This window comes from Pipra filicauda, unplaced genomic scaffold (genome assembly GCF_003945595.2).
Source record: "Pipra filicauda isolate LSUMZ 115617 unplaced genomic scaffold, ASM394559v2 scaffold202_size1376763_pilon, whole genome shotgun sequence".
NCBI classification, from domain to species: domain Eukaryota; kingdom Metazoa; phylum Chordata; class Aves; order Passeriformes; family Pipridae; genus Pipra; species Pipra filicauda.
This window is the reverse complement of record NW_024104313.1, coordinates 629,045-646,938: the sequence shown is the minus strand read 5'-3', so window position 1 is coordinate 646,938 and position 17,894 is coordinate 629,045. Positions and strand designations below refer to the sequence as shown.

At 37.6% G+C, this 17,894-nt stretch overlaps 1 protein-coding gene and 1 long non-coding RNA gene across 2 annotated transcripts in view; one reads left to right on the top strand and one right to left on the bottom strand.

Moving 5' to 3' along the window:
* PRKN (parkin RBR E3 ubiquitin protein ligase) overlaps positions 1-17,894 on the bottom strand; it is a 710,634-nt gene that overhangs the window by 72,639 nt on the left and 620,101 nt on the right. The window lies entirely within an intron of this gene.
* LOC113992330 lies at positions 944-3,354 on the top strand. Its single transcript, XR_003542208.2, has 3 exons — positions 944-1,037; positions 1,877-1,941; positions 3,151-3,354. It is a non-coding gene; the product is annotated as an uncharacterized LOC113992330 (long non-coding RNA).

The window sequence follows — 17,894 nt, the reverse complement described above, 5'->3', positions numbered from 1 at the left end:
AGGGGGGGCTGGGGTTGAAGGGGGGGGTTGAGGGGAAAAGAGTGAGGGGGGGGGAAGTCCACTCTCCCGGGTGCATTTGCCTTTCTGTAGTGCTTATTCAAGGCTATCATAATGTCCTTCCATGTAGCCAAATTCTTGAGGGCATCTGTTTTTCCCTCACTGGCTTTTTCAATAATTTTGTTCCCTATTTTCCTCCAAGATGACACTTGACAAGGTCCAGTCAGAGGTAGTGCAGGTTCATGCAACGAAATCCAATATAACAAGTCCCATAACTTACTTTCTTCTATGGTTATACTCTGTTCTTGTAAAAGTTGAGAGATAGCTTCAGCTGTTTGTTTGATTTTTGGAGTATTTCCCTCCTGACGGGTAAACCACCCTCCCATATTCGCCAATTTTTGGTTACCTCTGTGCTGAAGCTCTGTTGTCCTTTCTTCTGGTCCTTTTTTCTTCCTTTTTTGTTCCTTTTTGCAGAGGTAACCCAGCGCGCTGAATTCTTTCTTTTCTTCCTTTTGGTTTTGGCGATATGGACACCCCCGGACAGGTTCCCCAGAGCTGCTGCTCCTGGTTGCCGGTAACCTGCTGAAGTCCCTTATCGGACGGCCATTTGAGGTGCTGTTCAAGGCACGAACCCCACTCAGACACGAACAAGTGCCAGAGCAGAATTACCGTTTATTCAAACTGCCAAGGTTTAAATACCACACCTGAACATGTCACGTGACCCTCTAACCAATGACAATCAAGTATTGTCTGAGAACCCGGGAGACCACAACTCCCATGGTTCATTGCTACATTCTTCCTGCCACACTGAATGCTACCGTTGACATCACATGGTGATCAGCTGTGAGAGTGCCAGAGACAAACCAGAATCACTGTGACTTCATCACACTTCGTTCTGACTCTTAGTGGGACATGCCACAATAACAAGTAGGAGGGAACTCCTACTTCATGGTTGTGTATCACCATCCATCACACACAAAAGAGACCAAAAGACAAAAAACAGATGCCAACTTACATGTTATTAACTGAAAAACTACTAGGTGAGCTAAGGTGAACTTCAATTTAATACAAACTGGCATACATTACTCTAATGAAACAGTGAGACTTTCAAGGAAGCAAGGAGGTTTCTTAATTAACTTAGATGATGCTTTTCCTGAGGAAAAGCCAAAAGCACTTAATATTCCAATGCAGTTAACTTGCAGAAAGATGTACTCTTTCTCTTTTCAAAAATATCAAATACAATTTTTAGCCAGGGACAGAAAAAAAGCAGGCCTATTTCTGTCTGGGAGGGTTTTAAATCAAACTTGTTGACTTAAACAACATTGTTTACATCAAGAGACTCAAAGGAAGTTAAAGGACTGATTATCAGGTATTCCATTATCCACTAAAAATTCACTAGAAGTTTATTTTCTGCTTATCGGTAGAATTTAAATATTACTGCAATTAAATATATTTTTTCAATGCATAACAACATAGTTTCAAGAAATTCTGTTCCATTTTGCTGTTTTTATTCAGTGATCAACACCCCAGTCTTTTAGTACCTTCAGGCACAATGCAGCTAATGTTTTGTATGTATTTGTTTTCCTGGGGTGTCTCCACAGGGAACTGGGTAACATGGTATTGCTCCAGCAGGAATTTTTTTTTTGCTGTTTGCATTAGCAGAAATTTATACATATGCCAGGGGAAACAAGGTCAGAGAACTGTCCCTTTAGAGGAATAGTAAGCAGTATTGTAGCTGCTTATTCCTTCTAAAATGAGCAGCAGCAAAGGAAAATTCTTAGAACTGATGAACAGAAAAATATGTTAATCTGTTTACACACACAAATACAGATACACAGGCTAATATTTTATGTAAGAAAAATCGCCACCTTTGAAACAGGCACAGTAGGATCATTTCCCAAGATGAGGATACTTCAAACATCTTTGGCTCATCACCTCAATACTGTAAGTTTTGATTACATTCTACTGACAGAAACCTTGACAGGCAAGTAAAGAACCTGCTTTGCTTCTGTTGGACTCTGTTTTGCCCTGAACCAAATAATAATCACCAGAAGGATAAACTGACCACCTAGAAATAGATAATGCAACATGGAATGGCAGCTTCTGTAGCACTAAAATAATTTAGAAACACAAGACGCATTCAGAGTCAGAAGGATTTGTGCCCCAAAATCTCTTTGATGCTTTTAAAAATCTCCCGCTGTTTTGGTTTTATTGTCTCAGAGTTACCCCGGCAATTCCACACACTGCAATGGAATAATTTGTGATTCACAGTGGAGTACATAAGAGGAATATCATACTCTTCATCTCTACATGACAAAAGAACTTCCTTTTTTTTCCAAGGGAGAGTTTATAATTTAAATGCTCAGACTCAGAAATGGGAGTATGGAACCCCGAGGCTTTGAACAAGCTTCTTAATCTTGCAATTCCAGGCTCTCCATGTGTAAAAATGGGGGTAATACTTTCTCTCATTGTAACAAATAGACATTAATGAGAGTGCCCGCTGCCACTTGACATGGGACAGGTGTCTTACTGCCTGTCTTATGGTCCAAGAAAAGAGAAGAGCAATGCTTTTGCTCATAAAGCCTACAACAAATGGCATTCTGTAATTCAAATATCCAATGTATTCAGAATGTGGGTTGAATAGAAGCACTGCATTAACTGGCACTTGATTTTAGTATAATTTTCCAGTTCTTAAAAGTTTTGGGGGACACGCATCTTTTCATATTTGTCCCTTAAGGGGTACTTATATTTGCACTCAATCATACCGGGCCTGCACCAGTGGGAAATGTATTTACCAGCTCCTAACCCAAAGTAGATTCTTGTGTTCCTTTGAGATGCTGAAGTAATGTGATATGTCTCACAGTTCATCTCCTACACTACGTTCAGCAAAAATCACCTTGGCACTATGCCCTGGTGGGCTCATTGCGTTGGCTTTTGACCTGTTTGCATTGCAGCCTGTATCACTCCCTAGTATTGTCTCATTGACCCATCCCTGAGAGGGATTTCTACTTAGACATCATAAACAATGTATAACCTAAAGATGCAAAGCATCTCATAAATTAAAAGAGAGAGCACTGTTAGCTCAGTAGTTATTATCAAGGAGCTGGGTATTTGGATCAGCTCTTTTCACAGTCCTCTTTCTTTTTCTTCCAGAGTGGTAAACATGGCTCATTGCCTCTGAAAAGAAAGATACTTTCCTGCATGTCTAGTCACATCCCAAGAGGAGAAGCCCTACGTACTCCCTGACATTTATCTTCCTTCCAGAGCCAGGAGAAACTGTAGGGTAAATCCGGTACCCTTCTAGCACAAAGGAAGTACAGTATTGTACTACAATACTGAATTAAATTCTATAGCAAAGCAGACTGATAACTGCTGTTATCAGTCTTGTCCAGTGCTTGCATTGAAACTTGTGGCATTCTGCAAAATCTTCAATGTTGTGAAACACATTCATTGACTTCTGTATTTGTGGTGGGTTGACCCTGGCTGGATGCTACTCTATCACTCCCCTCCTCAGCTGGACACAGGAGGGAAAATATAACAAACGGCTGGTGGGTCAGGATAAGGACAGGCAGAGATCACTCACTCATTACTGTCATGGGCAAACAGACAGTAACTTGGGAAAAATTGGGAAAAAAACTTTGGGGAAAAAAAAAGTTATTACCAGTCAAATCTGAGTAAGATAATGAGAAATAAAACTCTAAATTTAAAAAACACCTTCCCCACGCTGCTCTCTTCTCCCTGGGCTTAACCCCAGTTTCCGTACCTCCTTCTCCCCAGAGACAGTTCTCCAATGTGTATCCTTCCCCAGCTGCAATTGCTGTTCCAGTTTTTTTCCTCCCTTCTTAAATATGTTAGGCCAGTGGTGCTGTCACCATCACTGATGGGCTCAGCCTTGGCCAGTATTAGGTCCATCTTGGAGCCAACTGGCATTGGTTCTATCAGACATGGGGAAGCTTCTACCTTCTTCTCACAGAAGCCACTCCTGTAGTCTGCTCCACTACCAAAACCTTGCTGCACAAGGCTATTACAGTATTAAATACCAAAATGAACATCACACGCTAATGTGTTATTTGTCTCGCTGTTTGGTTTAGGATTTATATTATTTTTTCCCCTCCCTGTACTTAAGTTGCCAAGAAATTTTCAGTAAGAACCATGGACCTTTCCAAAGCCATTGAATTAAGTTTAATTTGTTCTCAGACTGTGTAGGACAAATCCATGACATAAAATCACCACTATCACAAAGCACTTCATTATTTTTAAGTGACTGAAACACTTGACAAATAACACATTCATAGCAGCGCATGCATAAAGACTGCCTAAATTCCCATCTATACCAATTATCCCACAGAGCTTGATAAAGTTGAAATTTATATCTTGATTATTCAAAAACTTTTGCAGAGTTCCTACCAAGGCTCAAGATAACAGAATAGAAGATATTTCAAAACTTGTATGTTTTAAAAATCTTATACTCCTGAATTCAAAATTTTAAAAACAGGGTATAAAAGTTTCATGTTTGGATGCAAATGAAACTATGAAGTATGAGCAGAAATAACAGCAGGAAATAAGTCTACCAGCAGCAGCCTTTCTTTGGGAACTTTTCAAGTTAATCTTATTATTCAATAACTTTCACTACATCAGTGAATCATCATTCTGCTATTTATTAAATTCTTCTGTAGTCACAAAATCCTATCAAGGTTCTCCTTTCATTTTAAATCCATCTGTCAGGCTTCATTCCTATTCCCTACAGACCACTTCTATGATAATAATGCTGAGAAGTCTACACTAAATTGGATAGAAGGAAAATGGAGAAATCCTTGAAATCAAGCAGAGCTCATATTTGTTAAACTGCAATAACCTACTGTACACTTCAGCTGAATATTGTTTGTAATATCCTCCCTTGAGTACTGCAGTAGTGTTGGATACTACTACTTTAGGAAATTGAGCAGAAAATAATATAGTATTTCTTTTGGCTCTACATTCTACTGATATAAGGTGCTGTTTTTTTTTTTTTTTTTTTTTTTTTTTTGTTTTTTTTTTTTTTAATTTAGTTTTTTAAAAAGAAACACCATGCAAGGAATCTTTGCTACACTGCCAAATCCATTATATAGATATAGGATGTGACACAGAAATTGCATCTAGTTGCTCCTGCACTAACTTAAAAGAAGTAGTTCCTGCTGTCCTGGAATACAATGGCAGTGGAGGAATGGTGGTCTCCCCCAGAGATCTAGGGCAAGGAACAAGAACTCTCACAAAAACTGTTTTATTGAAGGAATAAAGATATTTTCTGTATTTCTTAGTTAACAGAGTGAAACAGCTGCTAAGAAGTACTTTCCTACTGTACAACCTATGTCCTCAAAAGCTCTATACATTTGAGCTGACCACTTTTCTCCTTTCCTGACTTTTTTACTTCTTTTCCAACAATCCAACCCCAGGGCCAGCACTGTGCTCCGCTGTTCATGTGAATGGGGAAGTTGGGCCATGGTCACACCACTACTTTTCCAGTCGATCTTGCTACTTGTAGCAGGTCTTTCATGTTTAGCCTTGTGCATGTTCCTATGACTAATAATAATATGTAAATAAACGGAACATTGGCAAAGTAGATAAAATATAAATATGTGCAAGAACAGTGTTTTTTTTCTTTTTTTTTTCAGTAATATGGCTTTCAATAATTTTTTGAAAATAAAATTTTAAACTTTACCTTGCTTATCAAAAAAACTGTGAACTTAAACTGAATTGATTCATGACCAAAATCAAATTTTCCAAGAAAATCTAAAGAAATCGCTGAATGAACTCCTTATAGTTCAACTAGTAAAATTAGGCTCTTCCAAGGATTCTTGTGTTCTTCAAAGATCCTGCAGAAGAAATTAATGCCTGTTGTCATCCTTGCACGATAATGTGGTAATTAATGGTCAAATAATTTTCTGTAGGCTGAGGTACAGGCAAGGGAAAAAATATCATACTTCATTAATCCTCTGGGGAGCTGCAGTAGGTTTTCAGGGAATTTAAATAAAAAAAAAAAAGATGAACCTTGAAAAAATATGAGTGTTAAATAACGTAAACAAAATAGGATGTCTTGAATGCCTAATGCTGAAATAAATGTGTTTACTTGATATAGCCAAGAAATTTTTCAAGATCATTTCATCCCTGTGTAATTCTTCACTGTTTATGACTGCTGAGAACTACTGCTTTGACTAGAACAGCCAACTTTTCAGGGAAAAGGCTAAATACTTTGCAATCAGGAATCACAGGCTTTCACTCATTCAAGCTGTCCCATCATTGTAATCACCATCTACCTGTTTTATGTGTGTAAATTACCAGGCTTGATGAATCCTTGTTGCAGGATTCTCTTTGCATACCACAATTTGGTGTAAATATTTCAAATAAGTTATATAAAAAATCCTAGATCATTCAAAACCATTGCCCAACATGTTTTCAGTGCATCCATGAGCAAGAGCTCTTTGCACAGAGGAAAGCTCAGCTTTAGTATATGCTGCAGTTTGACAAGGAATGAACAAGACATGCAAATGACTTCTTAACACTGAAGTCTTGAAGCTTTTGTACAAATGATGCCACAGACAAATCTGAATCTATGAAAGAATATAAACACATCATATGGAGGCAAAAAAAAGGCCAGGACGCATCAACATGAACACTGTAGTTTGGAGCTAAAATGCACTTTTGAAGCAGAACTCCTAGCCACCTTCACCTCCAAAGCTTTGGTCCACATTTTGATTTTCTTATTAAACTGAACTGAAAAATGTACTCCAAGAGCTCATGTACTGTCATATGCTGCTAGTGGACACTATATAGTGGACACAGGATAGTTTAGAACTAACCTGAGGCAGAAGTTCTACAATGTTAATAGTGTGGTCACTGTGTCTCTGGTACCAACTATTTCACTTTGCAGATCCCCTAATGCAACTCCCATTTGCTAATGCAAACAAAGTCAATACGGACAGGACTGTGAACTATAAAGTATTCAAATAGGGAACGATCCTCTGCATGTTTTGAAGAGATACAGACCTCAAATTGTATGTGTTGCAGTCTGCAGAATAAACTTCATTTTTGTGTACATACAAAAACTTGATTACAGAATCTGCAAATACAAATTACTTCAGATTGAGTCTTCATGCTGCCAAAAGAAGAATGTGAACTGGAAGTCTGGATTCACATTTTTGTCTTGGAGTCTCAGCTGCTCTTTCAAACACTTTCCAGTCCCGCATGAAATGAGAAGTAAAATCTTGATCCCACTTAACCTGAGAATTTTGCCACTGACATAAGTGGGACAGGGGTTTCATTAGTAAAATGCATTTCGATGCAATCCTTATAGACCATTTCACAAAGCTCCTATTAAACTTGAGTTGAATTAAGTGGAAACACAACAACACAGTCACCTAAGAACACACCAAACAGCATTTTTAGGAAATTCCCCCTCAAAGATTATGGTCTAAGGTTCTAAGTGTCTTCTGCTTCATGAACATTCAAATGCCTAGTGCACTGACATGTCTAGATGCCTCCCCTTACAGACTTCATGCATCTCAAATAAGAATATCAGGTATATTCAAGTAAGAGTATTAGGCATAATCATACTAGTGCCACATCTGAAAGGAAAATTTGCAAACTTCTGGCCAGCAACTGATGGTAAAATACGTTCAAAGTTCACACTCTCTCCCAGCAATGAAAGACTATGAAAGAATTGCTTAGGCTGTGAACTCCCATTACTTGCATTCATACACATTACTATTCCCACAAGCATGGAAGTTGAAATAATGTTTTAGAAGAACCTTCTCCTAGGCACTGAGATAACGTGGTCTAATATAATGCCAGGCTGCTAAATCCAATATCATTGATGGATTATCCACCAAACGTTAATAGCTATAAGTGAACATGGAATAAGATAAACACTTTCATTTAGAAGGGGCTATTAATAATCCATAAAAAAAGCAAAGATATTTTCTATATGCTGCATAAATATGGAAAAATGACATCCTACAGGTTGCAAACAAATTGCTAGGAAAAAATACAAAACCACTTCTTTCGTCCTATATTTTGCAATAAAGTACATTTTGAATTACAGAAATCTGTGGCCTAGAGGTGTTGAACCTAGACGGTTCAAGAAACCATCCTCTCATCATTAGGTCTTTGGTTCAGCTCTACCCAAAACATTAACTGATTTTTGCTCAGGAGGTCACCTGGAATGAACTGCTACCCCAAATCAGTTTCCAGAGGACAGGGGTTCATATTGCAAGTACCAACTTTAGTTCACAGTAGAGAGACCAAGAAAATAGAGAAGAGATTTGTGACTCAGCTAATTTTCTCATCCCAGAGATGGCCTTCAGGTCAAAGCACTAGCATGATGACATAGGACAGCCTACTATTTTGTGCATGACTCATGCTTTCCATAGCCATCCATTGACAGTGATTACAATGGTTGCAACCAGCTTATTAGGGAGAAACAAATTTTAACAGACAATAGCCTTTAAAGAAGATATTTAAAAAGGAACTAGGATTCACTTGTAATTTATATAGAAAGAAATACAAGTTCCAGTAATGAGACAGTATTTCTCTACTATGAAAAACAAATGAAAAACTCACTACTAAATAAAGTACATTTGATTTAAATTCCACTTAGATTCCAAATTCCACTGTTATTTATTACAAGATTGCTTCTAAGGGAGCATAAAAGATGCCAGTATCCACTTTTGTTCACTGACATCAACAATGTCAAAAGCATATTCCTTACTAATTAAAACCTCACCTCTATACAATATATCATGATTTGTTAGAAATCAGCAACTCAGATTACCTCATGACTTGTATCTTCCGCTTCATTTTTTCCCTTCCCTGAAAGCAGACAATTCATGAAAATATCCCTATTAGTAGATAATTTCATAGTAAGGAAGTCTGGGTATTCCTTTCCAGTACATGGGAGACTAATATACCACAGGTCTCAATAGTATATTTATATTATGATCAAAAGACACTTTCTTTAATGGTTTTAATTCAAATGGCTGTGCCCTGAATTTGTCCCTGTAACAATATTTTCCAGAAAATTAATATATGTGCATGCTTCTTCATGTCTTTTCTCCTAGTTGGTTAGGGGTTGACAGAATTGATTTCTAGTCTGTGCTTCTGCTTATCCCACATCTCTGTCCATGTTCCTGAAAAAAAGTATGGGTAAGTATACCTTCACCCACAGACACACACAGGCTGTAAGCAACTCACAGAATTACTGTAACTTTACTACTAAATAGCAATTCATTTTCTGGGCTACAAATATGTCAGAGAAACTTAGATGCAAAAGAGAAAAAAGGTGGTCTGATAAAAGCCTTTTTTTAAACTGGAAATGCCAGTAAATCCACACTCATTTAACAGAGAAATACTTTTAAAGCAACTTTTTATACTAATAGCAGGAACATATAACCAATCTTTACTCTTTTAAAATGTGGGCTCTAAAAGTCCATTAATAATACTCCCTAAATAATTTACTTTTGATTCTCCACATTAAAATGTGAGGATCATTAAAAAGATGTCCAGTTAAGGCTCCAAAATAGTAAGTCAAGTTTGGATGGTAATATAAGTGGGATCAAGCTCCTTTTTGTTCTGTGTTAAAATTTAGGCCAAGTGGCTGAAAGTTTTAATGGCATTCCATGTTAGTTCTCAGCAATGTGTTCTTTGTATAAACCTGTTCTATTTTTTTTAAGTTTTGTTTTGGGTTTGTATATTGGATGAATAAATAAACTTGTAATTCTCTGTTTGTACTAAGAGTGAATCTCTAAGACAGTCACCTCATTCATCTGAAACCCTCTCTGTGGATGTTCAGTTATACTAACTGCCTTCTATGAAAAAATTAACAAAGTTGCTTACTGCTGTCAGAGTTTTAGGAGACAACATAGCTACTGGTCATAATAGCTATATAATAGATAATAGCTGAAGTGATCCTGTTTCTAATTCTCCTGGTGGATCATAAACAAAATTGTTCACTGACTTCCTACCAACTACATCATTAAATGACATTTGAAGGAAAGGTTTGCTGCCTGGTCTTTCCAAGAGAAAGTTCATCACAATGAATGGCCCAAAAATAGCATGTTCATGTTGATGTTTTGAGTCCAGTTTGAGTTAGCAACACACAGAGATTCTTCTCTGTTTGCTTCATGGATGAGAATCAGTTGTATGGCAGTCGGATGAACAGTAACAGTGAGAGGTAGGGCTTGCATTCTTCTAGGCACCTTGCAGACAGAAAATATAAATGCAGTTCCTTGCTTAAGTAAGCTTAATGCAGTATAAAGCATGGAGTCCCACAGTGCCATTTTTGCAAACTGTTATTTCAGATTTTATCTACAGTGTAAGGAGCTTTACTGCTAATTTACCTTTTAAAAGTGTAGGACATTATGCATACTTTTTATACAGAGGCCTGAAAATCTTGGTGCAGACAAAAAGCAGATCATTGAAGTTAATTAAATTTCAGTGCCTAAAGTGACTATAGGGCAGGCCAAGAGGCTTGAATAAAGCGGATTGCCAAAGAGCTCAGGCTGCTTGTAAGTGCAGGCCTTTAATAGATAATAGAATAAGGACTGGTGTGAGTGTAACAAGCAGAGCATTCTACTTGGGTATTACTTTTGAATTTCCAAAGGGTTTTGAATAATTTCTGTGATTTTATTCAGGGCTGCCAAATGTGTTACTAACTTGGAATCTAATAATAGTAAAGTTTGTCTAGATGCATTAGCACCAGGAGCCAACTGATTAGTTTTGAATTAAACAAAAATATGTCCGAAAAGCTTGGGAACATGATTTACCTGTAGCCTAATAGTTCAAAAATCTGCCCTAATCATTTTAGTGGGGGAGAAGCTTGTGTGCCCTCATGAAGTTGCGAGCTATGCTGGTGGAGGTATATGCCTCCGGCAGGGTCTCTCATGCCAGACAGGTCAAAACTGAAGGGTCAGATAAAATGTGTCCATGGGCAGGATGAGCTCACTAGCTTTCCAGCAGTCATCCTAGGAGAAGGACAGACATGGTATTTGTTCGCAGACAACTGCAAGAGAAGTGTAGGGAACAGAACAAAGGTCTCTATGTAACCTTTGTTGATCTCACCAAGGCTTTCGATACTGTGAGCAGAAAAGGTCTATGGCAGATTTTGGAACGTTTAGGATGTCCCCCCAAGTTCCTTAAAATGATCATCTCACTTCATGATGATCAGCACGGCCAAGTCAGATATAGCAACGCACTTTCTGAGCCCTTTCTGATAACCAATGGTGTGAAACAAGGCTGAGTTCTTGCACCAACTCTATTCACAATCTTTTTCAGCATGATGCTCCAAAGGGCCACAGCAGACCTCGATGATCAGGATGGTATCTACATTCGATATCATACTGATGGAAGCCTATTCAACCTAAGGCGACTGAAGGCCCACACTAAGACCTTAAACCATCTTGTCCGGGAGCTGCTTTATGCTGACGATGCCGCCCTTGTGGCCCACACAGAAGCAGCTCTGCAGCGTTTAACATCCTGCTTTGCAGATGCTGCTGAGCTTTTGGGGCTGGAAGTCAGCTTAAAGAAGACAGAAGTTCTCTATCAACCTGCACCTCAGGAAGTCTTCCATCATCCCCATATCACCATTGGCCAATCAGAGCTCAAATCAGTCCAGCAGTTTAATTACCTAGGTAGCATCACCTCCTTGGATGGTAAGATTGATGGAGAGATAGACAACAGGTTAGCAAAGGCATATAGTGCCTTCGGAAAGCTTCATAGAAGAGTCTGGTGAAATAAACACTTGAAGAAAAGTACCAAGATCAGTGTTTACAAAGCCTTTGTGCTGTCTACTCTTCTATATGGGTCCAAATCATGGGTCATTTACCACCACCACCTGTGACTCCTAGAACGCTTCCATCAATGCTGCCTCCGTACAATCCTAAACATCCACTGGTCAGATTATGTGACCAATACATCTGTTCTAGAACAAGCAGCAGTCACAAGTATTGAGGCCATGTTGCTGAGAACACAGCTGCGATGGGCAGGGCACGTCTCAAGGATCAAGGACCACCGCCTCCCTAAGATCTTGCTTTATGGTGAACTTGCCACGGGCTGCCGCAAGAGAGGAGCCCCGAAGAAAAGATACAAGGACTCCCTGAAACAACATCTCAGCCTTGGCCATACTGATCACCATAACTGGTCTACTCTGGCCTCCAATTGGGAGGTCTGGAGACACACCATCTTTAATGCTGATGATGCTTTTGAGAAAGCACACAGGATCACTCCTGAGGAGAAAAGACAACGCAGAAAGAATTGTGTCTTGCAGAATATACCACCTAAGGAGTCTTTCTGCTGTGCCTTTTGCAACTGGACATGTCTATCTTGTATTGGCCTTTTTAGCCACCAGTGCGCTTTCAACAAATGTGGGTAGAGCCCTTTTCAAATCTTCATTCGCAAAGCCCAGCCATGATGATGAATAGTTCAAAAATCAGGTTGTCAATAGAAGTACCTGATCAGTCATTAATAAAATGCCATCATCAAAGTAGACAATGTTCTTTTAGGCTATTCAGCAGCATAATGCTAACTTCCTAATTAAGAGTAAATGAATTGCTGAAGACTGTCCTATATATCCAGAATAACAAAGCTTTTTTTCAACAGGCAAAATTTTTTTTTCAATTATCTTCAGAAGACCATAAAGAACTGCTGCATGATGAGTAGACAATTATCACTAAAGCTTGAGAAACATACTTGCATAATTTCCCCTGGACTCACGACACTTCTTGTTGATTGAAGTTAATTGCTTGCAGGACCTCCTGCAAGCTGAAAAGCAATTTTACTTTCATAAAGGGCACTCAATAAACCTATTCTTTTCCTGACCACATAAAAAGGGAATCTGGTTAAGTTCATAAAACATGAAAAAACGGATCTCAGAAAGCTTTATAAAAGAGTTTCTCACATACAAATAACTAAAGCATTAATAAGTGCAAGTTCTCATCACTGAAATTTCATTTAGTCTTTTAGAAGCAGAGAATATTTTACTACAGAAAGTAGAACTGGGTTGTGAAAACTTTCAGAAGATAGAATGTATGCTAGTTTATCCCTCTCTGCTCTACAGCAGCTGTACCACTGTGTGTAGAGGGTGACAATTGCAAGAACCAAATATTCAGGGAAATTTAAGCAAGTTTATAGTAACTTACTGATTTAATTATCTTGATTTTACAATTAACCGTGCCATAACGCAGTGTGTTCCAGCTGAAGGAGAGATGTGGTTCTAAAAGATGAAGTAAAAAATTAGTTCAGTGGGTATCTAACAGAGAATATGGGACTCTCTAAATTATAAAGGGTTCTGTAAGTTATTCCATGAACTATAACACTGTCCAGAATATCAGTGGCACTGCAGGTTGTGACTGTCTCTTTAACAAGATCCTCCTTTCTTGTTACAAGCTTTACAAAGGGTTTCTTTAAGACAGCCTTACAGCCATTCTCTGTATACCTGTACCAGGCTGCCAGCCTGAAAGAGTAATGCTTTATTAGTACACAGAGACAGGTCATCTAACAATGGAAAAATAGCCTAAGGATACTCTCCGCAAGCTTCTGATTGACTCAGATTGCACTGAGGTCGAATACCTACTCTTAGCCATTAGCAGCTGGAGTTTCATTAATCTTCTTACCCTAGAAACCATAGGCAACTCCCCTGGAATACAGTAACATTAGCAATTTACTATTCTTTTATCATGCTTTAAAGTATTCTGGCTGTGACAGCCATTCTTATGTCTGATTTGTTTCTGAATGAAGTTACATTAAAGGCTAAAATTTATTACTCTTCATTTTTGCATCTCCAAAGAGGGAGGGAACCAGTATGGAGATTTTTTTTCTTCTGATCCTTGATTATTATTATTACACTATTTCTGTATATTCTTCTATATTCAGAGGCTTTTTTTATTCTGTGCACTTCAATTTATTTATCTGATAAGCTATTACCTGTGACTTTGTAACTTGCTAAGTTCTATACACAGGATTTCTGCAGCATGTATTAATAAGAAGCAGCAAATACAGCAAAGTAGTTAAAATAGCAAAATCTCTGAAATTCCCAGTCAAGGATCCAATAGCATTGTTAGCTCATCCTGCTTGTCAAGTCTGTATATTTTACAATGTATACTGCAGATTCAATTATGATCTCTAAATTAAGTATTGAAAGAAAGACAGTTATAGATAATGCTTTTTGTAGATAGCATCAGTTATTATCTTGGGAATGGATAGTATCTATCTTTATAGATAGATAAAGATATCTACTCTCTTCTTCCTTTGAGTTCTTCCCTGCTATCCCGCTCTATCTATTATCAAGCAGTTTTTGTGAAACATTTATTGGTCTTTGAAATGAATTTCTTATATTAGAATGAAGAAAACATTTGAAAACCACTCTCTTGAATTTTCTGAGTATCATAGGAGCTAAATAGGGCTGACCTGGCTCAAAATGAACCATGATAATCTACCAGGGACCATTATATAAGCAAGAATCAACCAAAATGCAGAAGCATGTCAAAGGTCCTCCTCAGGGCATTTCCCAGTTGTTTTACATTGCTCAAATACTGCAAAGCAGTGAAAAGTTGAGGATCTGGTTCTTAGCTAATAAAAAATTGATCTCCTAAAATATTTCTGTATCTGGTATGACAGTTAGAACATTTGCCAGAGTAAATCCCCTAGGAAACCTACCCTGCACAGTGTAAGTCTTGAAAGAAAAGGAGTTAACTAAGCAGAAACCAAATTAACCTAGATAATTGGAATAACATGTTACTGTAATCCTCTTGCTTCCTTCCCCTCACTCCACATCTTCTGGTCATCGCTTCCTTTCGTAATGCCATTTCCAAAGTTTCAACTCTGAGACAAGGATTCTAACTTTTCCATGGTATTGGTGGTAGAGGCAGCAGTTGAAATTATGGCAATTCCAATGCAAGAAGTATAGAATTGCATGTTGGAATTATGACTTTGCTACTACAACACCTGCACAGTGACAGAGGCCTGATGACATTCAGTCATCCTCTAAATCACTCTGTCTAAACTCAGTTCAGTACAGTACTGAAGTTTCACCAATGAAACATATATTTGTACTCATGTAAACACTGACTAGATTAGATAATGAACTATCTAAAAAAAATGTATCACTCCATCCCTTACGCTTTTTATCCAAATGGTTTTGGTTTGGGTTTTTTTTGACTGATAAGTGCTTTGTAACCTTTCTTTAATGAAAGGAGACAGTTTGATCCTACTCGTGATAGGAGATCTCTATTTAGATTATGTATATTCATTGAACAACAAATTAGGCCAATAGAACCTAATGTTTCCTTTATCACACTGTTTTATCTGAATTAGGAAGAGAATTATCACCATACTATGTGAAACGAGCATGCGTTCAGCTACGTCCTATAAGTGAGGCTGATTAGAAGTTACTGTGAACAGATGCAAACCAACAACCTCAAATAGTTAAAAAGCTTCTTATGTGACCCTGCTGAAATGTAGCCTTGGGAAAAGTTGATGCAGGTACCATATAATTCAGGGACCCTATAATCCTGGTGGATGTGCTCCCAGCTCATCCTGGGAGTGGCTGGGGTAGGCAGAAAACTGGAAGACCAAGAACATGAACAGTTAACACTGTACAGCACAAACTGTGCCAGACAGCACTCTTCAAATAACAAGTAAAAATTGCCAGATTCATTAGAGAGACACTGCTCTGCAATTTGGAAGACCTAACAATATTTAGTATTATAATTCAGTGATGTAAGACAGACTTCAGAAAAAAAGTATTTAACTGTTTAGCTCTCACAATTTGTTTTAATTCCCTGACTGCTAGATATAAGGTGTAATGTTCTGATATATTAACTCACCAACAGATTGAGAGATCTTTATTTCAACATTAGTAGCACCTCAGGATATTACTAAATTTATTCTCTAATAATGGGGATTCTTGTTCAGATGCACAAGGTTCAATTTGTTGCCCTCCATGAGATTTAGAAAAGAGCAACCCAATGACTTTGTTGCTGTTTTCTATCTCTAGACTGCTGAACAGCGATTATACACTGCAGTCAGGTTAATTGTCTCTGCTCATGAAACATAAGAAATGGTGATATTCAGTTACCTTCACCATTTTGAAATATCAATGAAGAGAAATGTAACAGTACCAAAACTTTCAAGTACTTATCCATTTTTTAACAAAAGTGAATTCCTAATGAAATAAATAGGAATAAACACTGACTAAAAATCGAGCAGTGATTTTTTTTTGTTTTATATTTGAACATTTGACATTTTTCAAGAGCATTTGACATTTTTTCATTTTCTAATCTTGGTCAGATATACAACATTATTAAGGACAATTTAAAATAAGAAAAATCTTAGCAATTCTAGTGAAGAGAGAGTTTTGGCCACACACTAAATAGCATTCTGTAACAGAAATAGGTCTACTAGAGTCAATACAGTTCCTGTTATTGTATGTTACTGATAACATAAAATAATTTATGGTAGTAAAGTCAAGGAACACCATTAACGAACAGGTACGTGATGTAGCAGTCACTGAACCAACACAAAATCTACCACACATTTAACAATCACAAGTAAAAGGATGATGCAAGCTGTCATCACAGTTAACAATGCTACCACAGTCTAACTCTTGGAAATACAATTATCCCTTTGAAGACAGTCCAACCTGTTTATGCCACTTCAATCCCATGTAAACTCTAAAATTACTATTAGGTAAAAACATCTGAAAACCATGGGGTCTCAAACCTTACAGATGACCAGCAGCCTTCAAAATGTCCTGTATATCCTCAATTTCTACGGGCAAGCACTAGAATGGCATTTCTTGTGAGTCTGTAGGCCAGCTGTAGTAACTGCCAATGTTCTTGTGTACCACAGCCCACTCACTGAACATCAGTGAACTAATCTATTCCATCTGTTCAGTAACACTGACAGTCTACAGCTGATTTTTACTAGCTTGAGCTATGTTTTTCTTTATAAAATCATAGCAACTTTTAAAAATTCCTACTTAATAAAGGAGTGACATGGAAATCTACTGCATGACTTTTTGGGATTCTGAAAACTAAATAATTGTCAACATAAGGCTTTCTCCACAGTCTCCAAGATAGATTAAAAAATTACTAGATTTCTTAGTTCTTAATGTCTCAGTGACACTTGATTTGTCTTTCCCAAGGGTATATGATTTTAAATGGTCTTTTACTCTATACTTCACCACATAATACTCTGTGCTTTCATTTTGGTACATTTTTAGTGGATTCAGAAGGAAAAGAAGAATGCTGATGTTATCATTTCTTTAATCCAACAATCTTAAAAGTCAGTTAAACAAACCTATTTTACCAAACCATATGCTTCACAAAAGTGGGTGTTTAACACTTGTGCCAAATTTCTCCAAAAATATTTTAGAATAGTCCCCAGCCAATTGACTAACATGAACCAAACAGGTTTTATTTACTGATAGATTTTATCCAACAATGTGATAAATACCTCTTCCAAAGAAAAAAGCAGGGGCTGTAGTTCCCAGCATGTGGAGGACCTTCCAATAATACCAAGATAATTCTTTTTGATATGCTCCTAGTTATCTTAAGATCCTATTATCTCTTCTCATGCTTATCCTTTCAACAGAGACACTTGCTGAGAACATTATAGCTGAGGGAGAGAATAAGCTATCTTTCTGTTCAAGCCATCTGCCTGTTTTAACAAATTCAGCATGGTCTCTCTCATTTGCTCCTCTTTTAAGTTCCTTAGACACCTTTGGGATATTTACCGGACAAACAGAACTGTCTGAAAGGTTTTTTATTTGTGGTGTTTTGCTTTTTTTTGGTTTTGTTTTTCGTGTTTTCTGTTTGATTGGTTGGTTGGCTGGTTTGTTTTGGGGTGTTGGAGCCTGTTGAAACTACAGA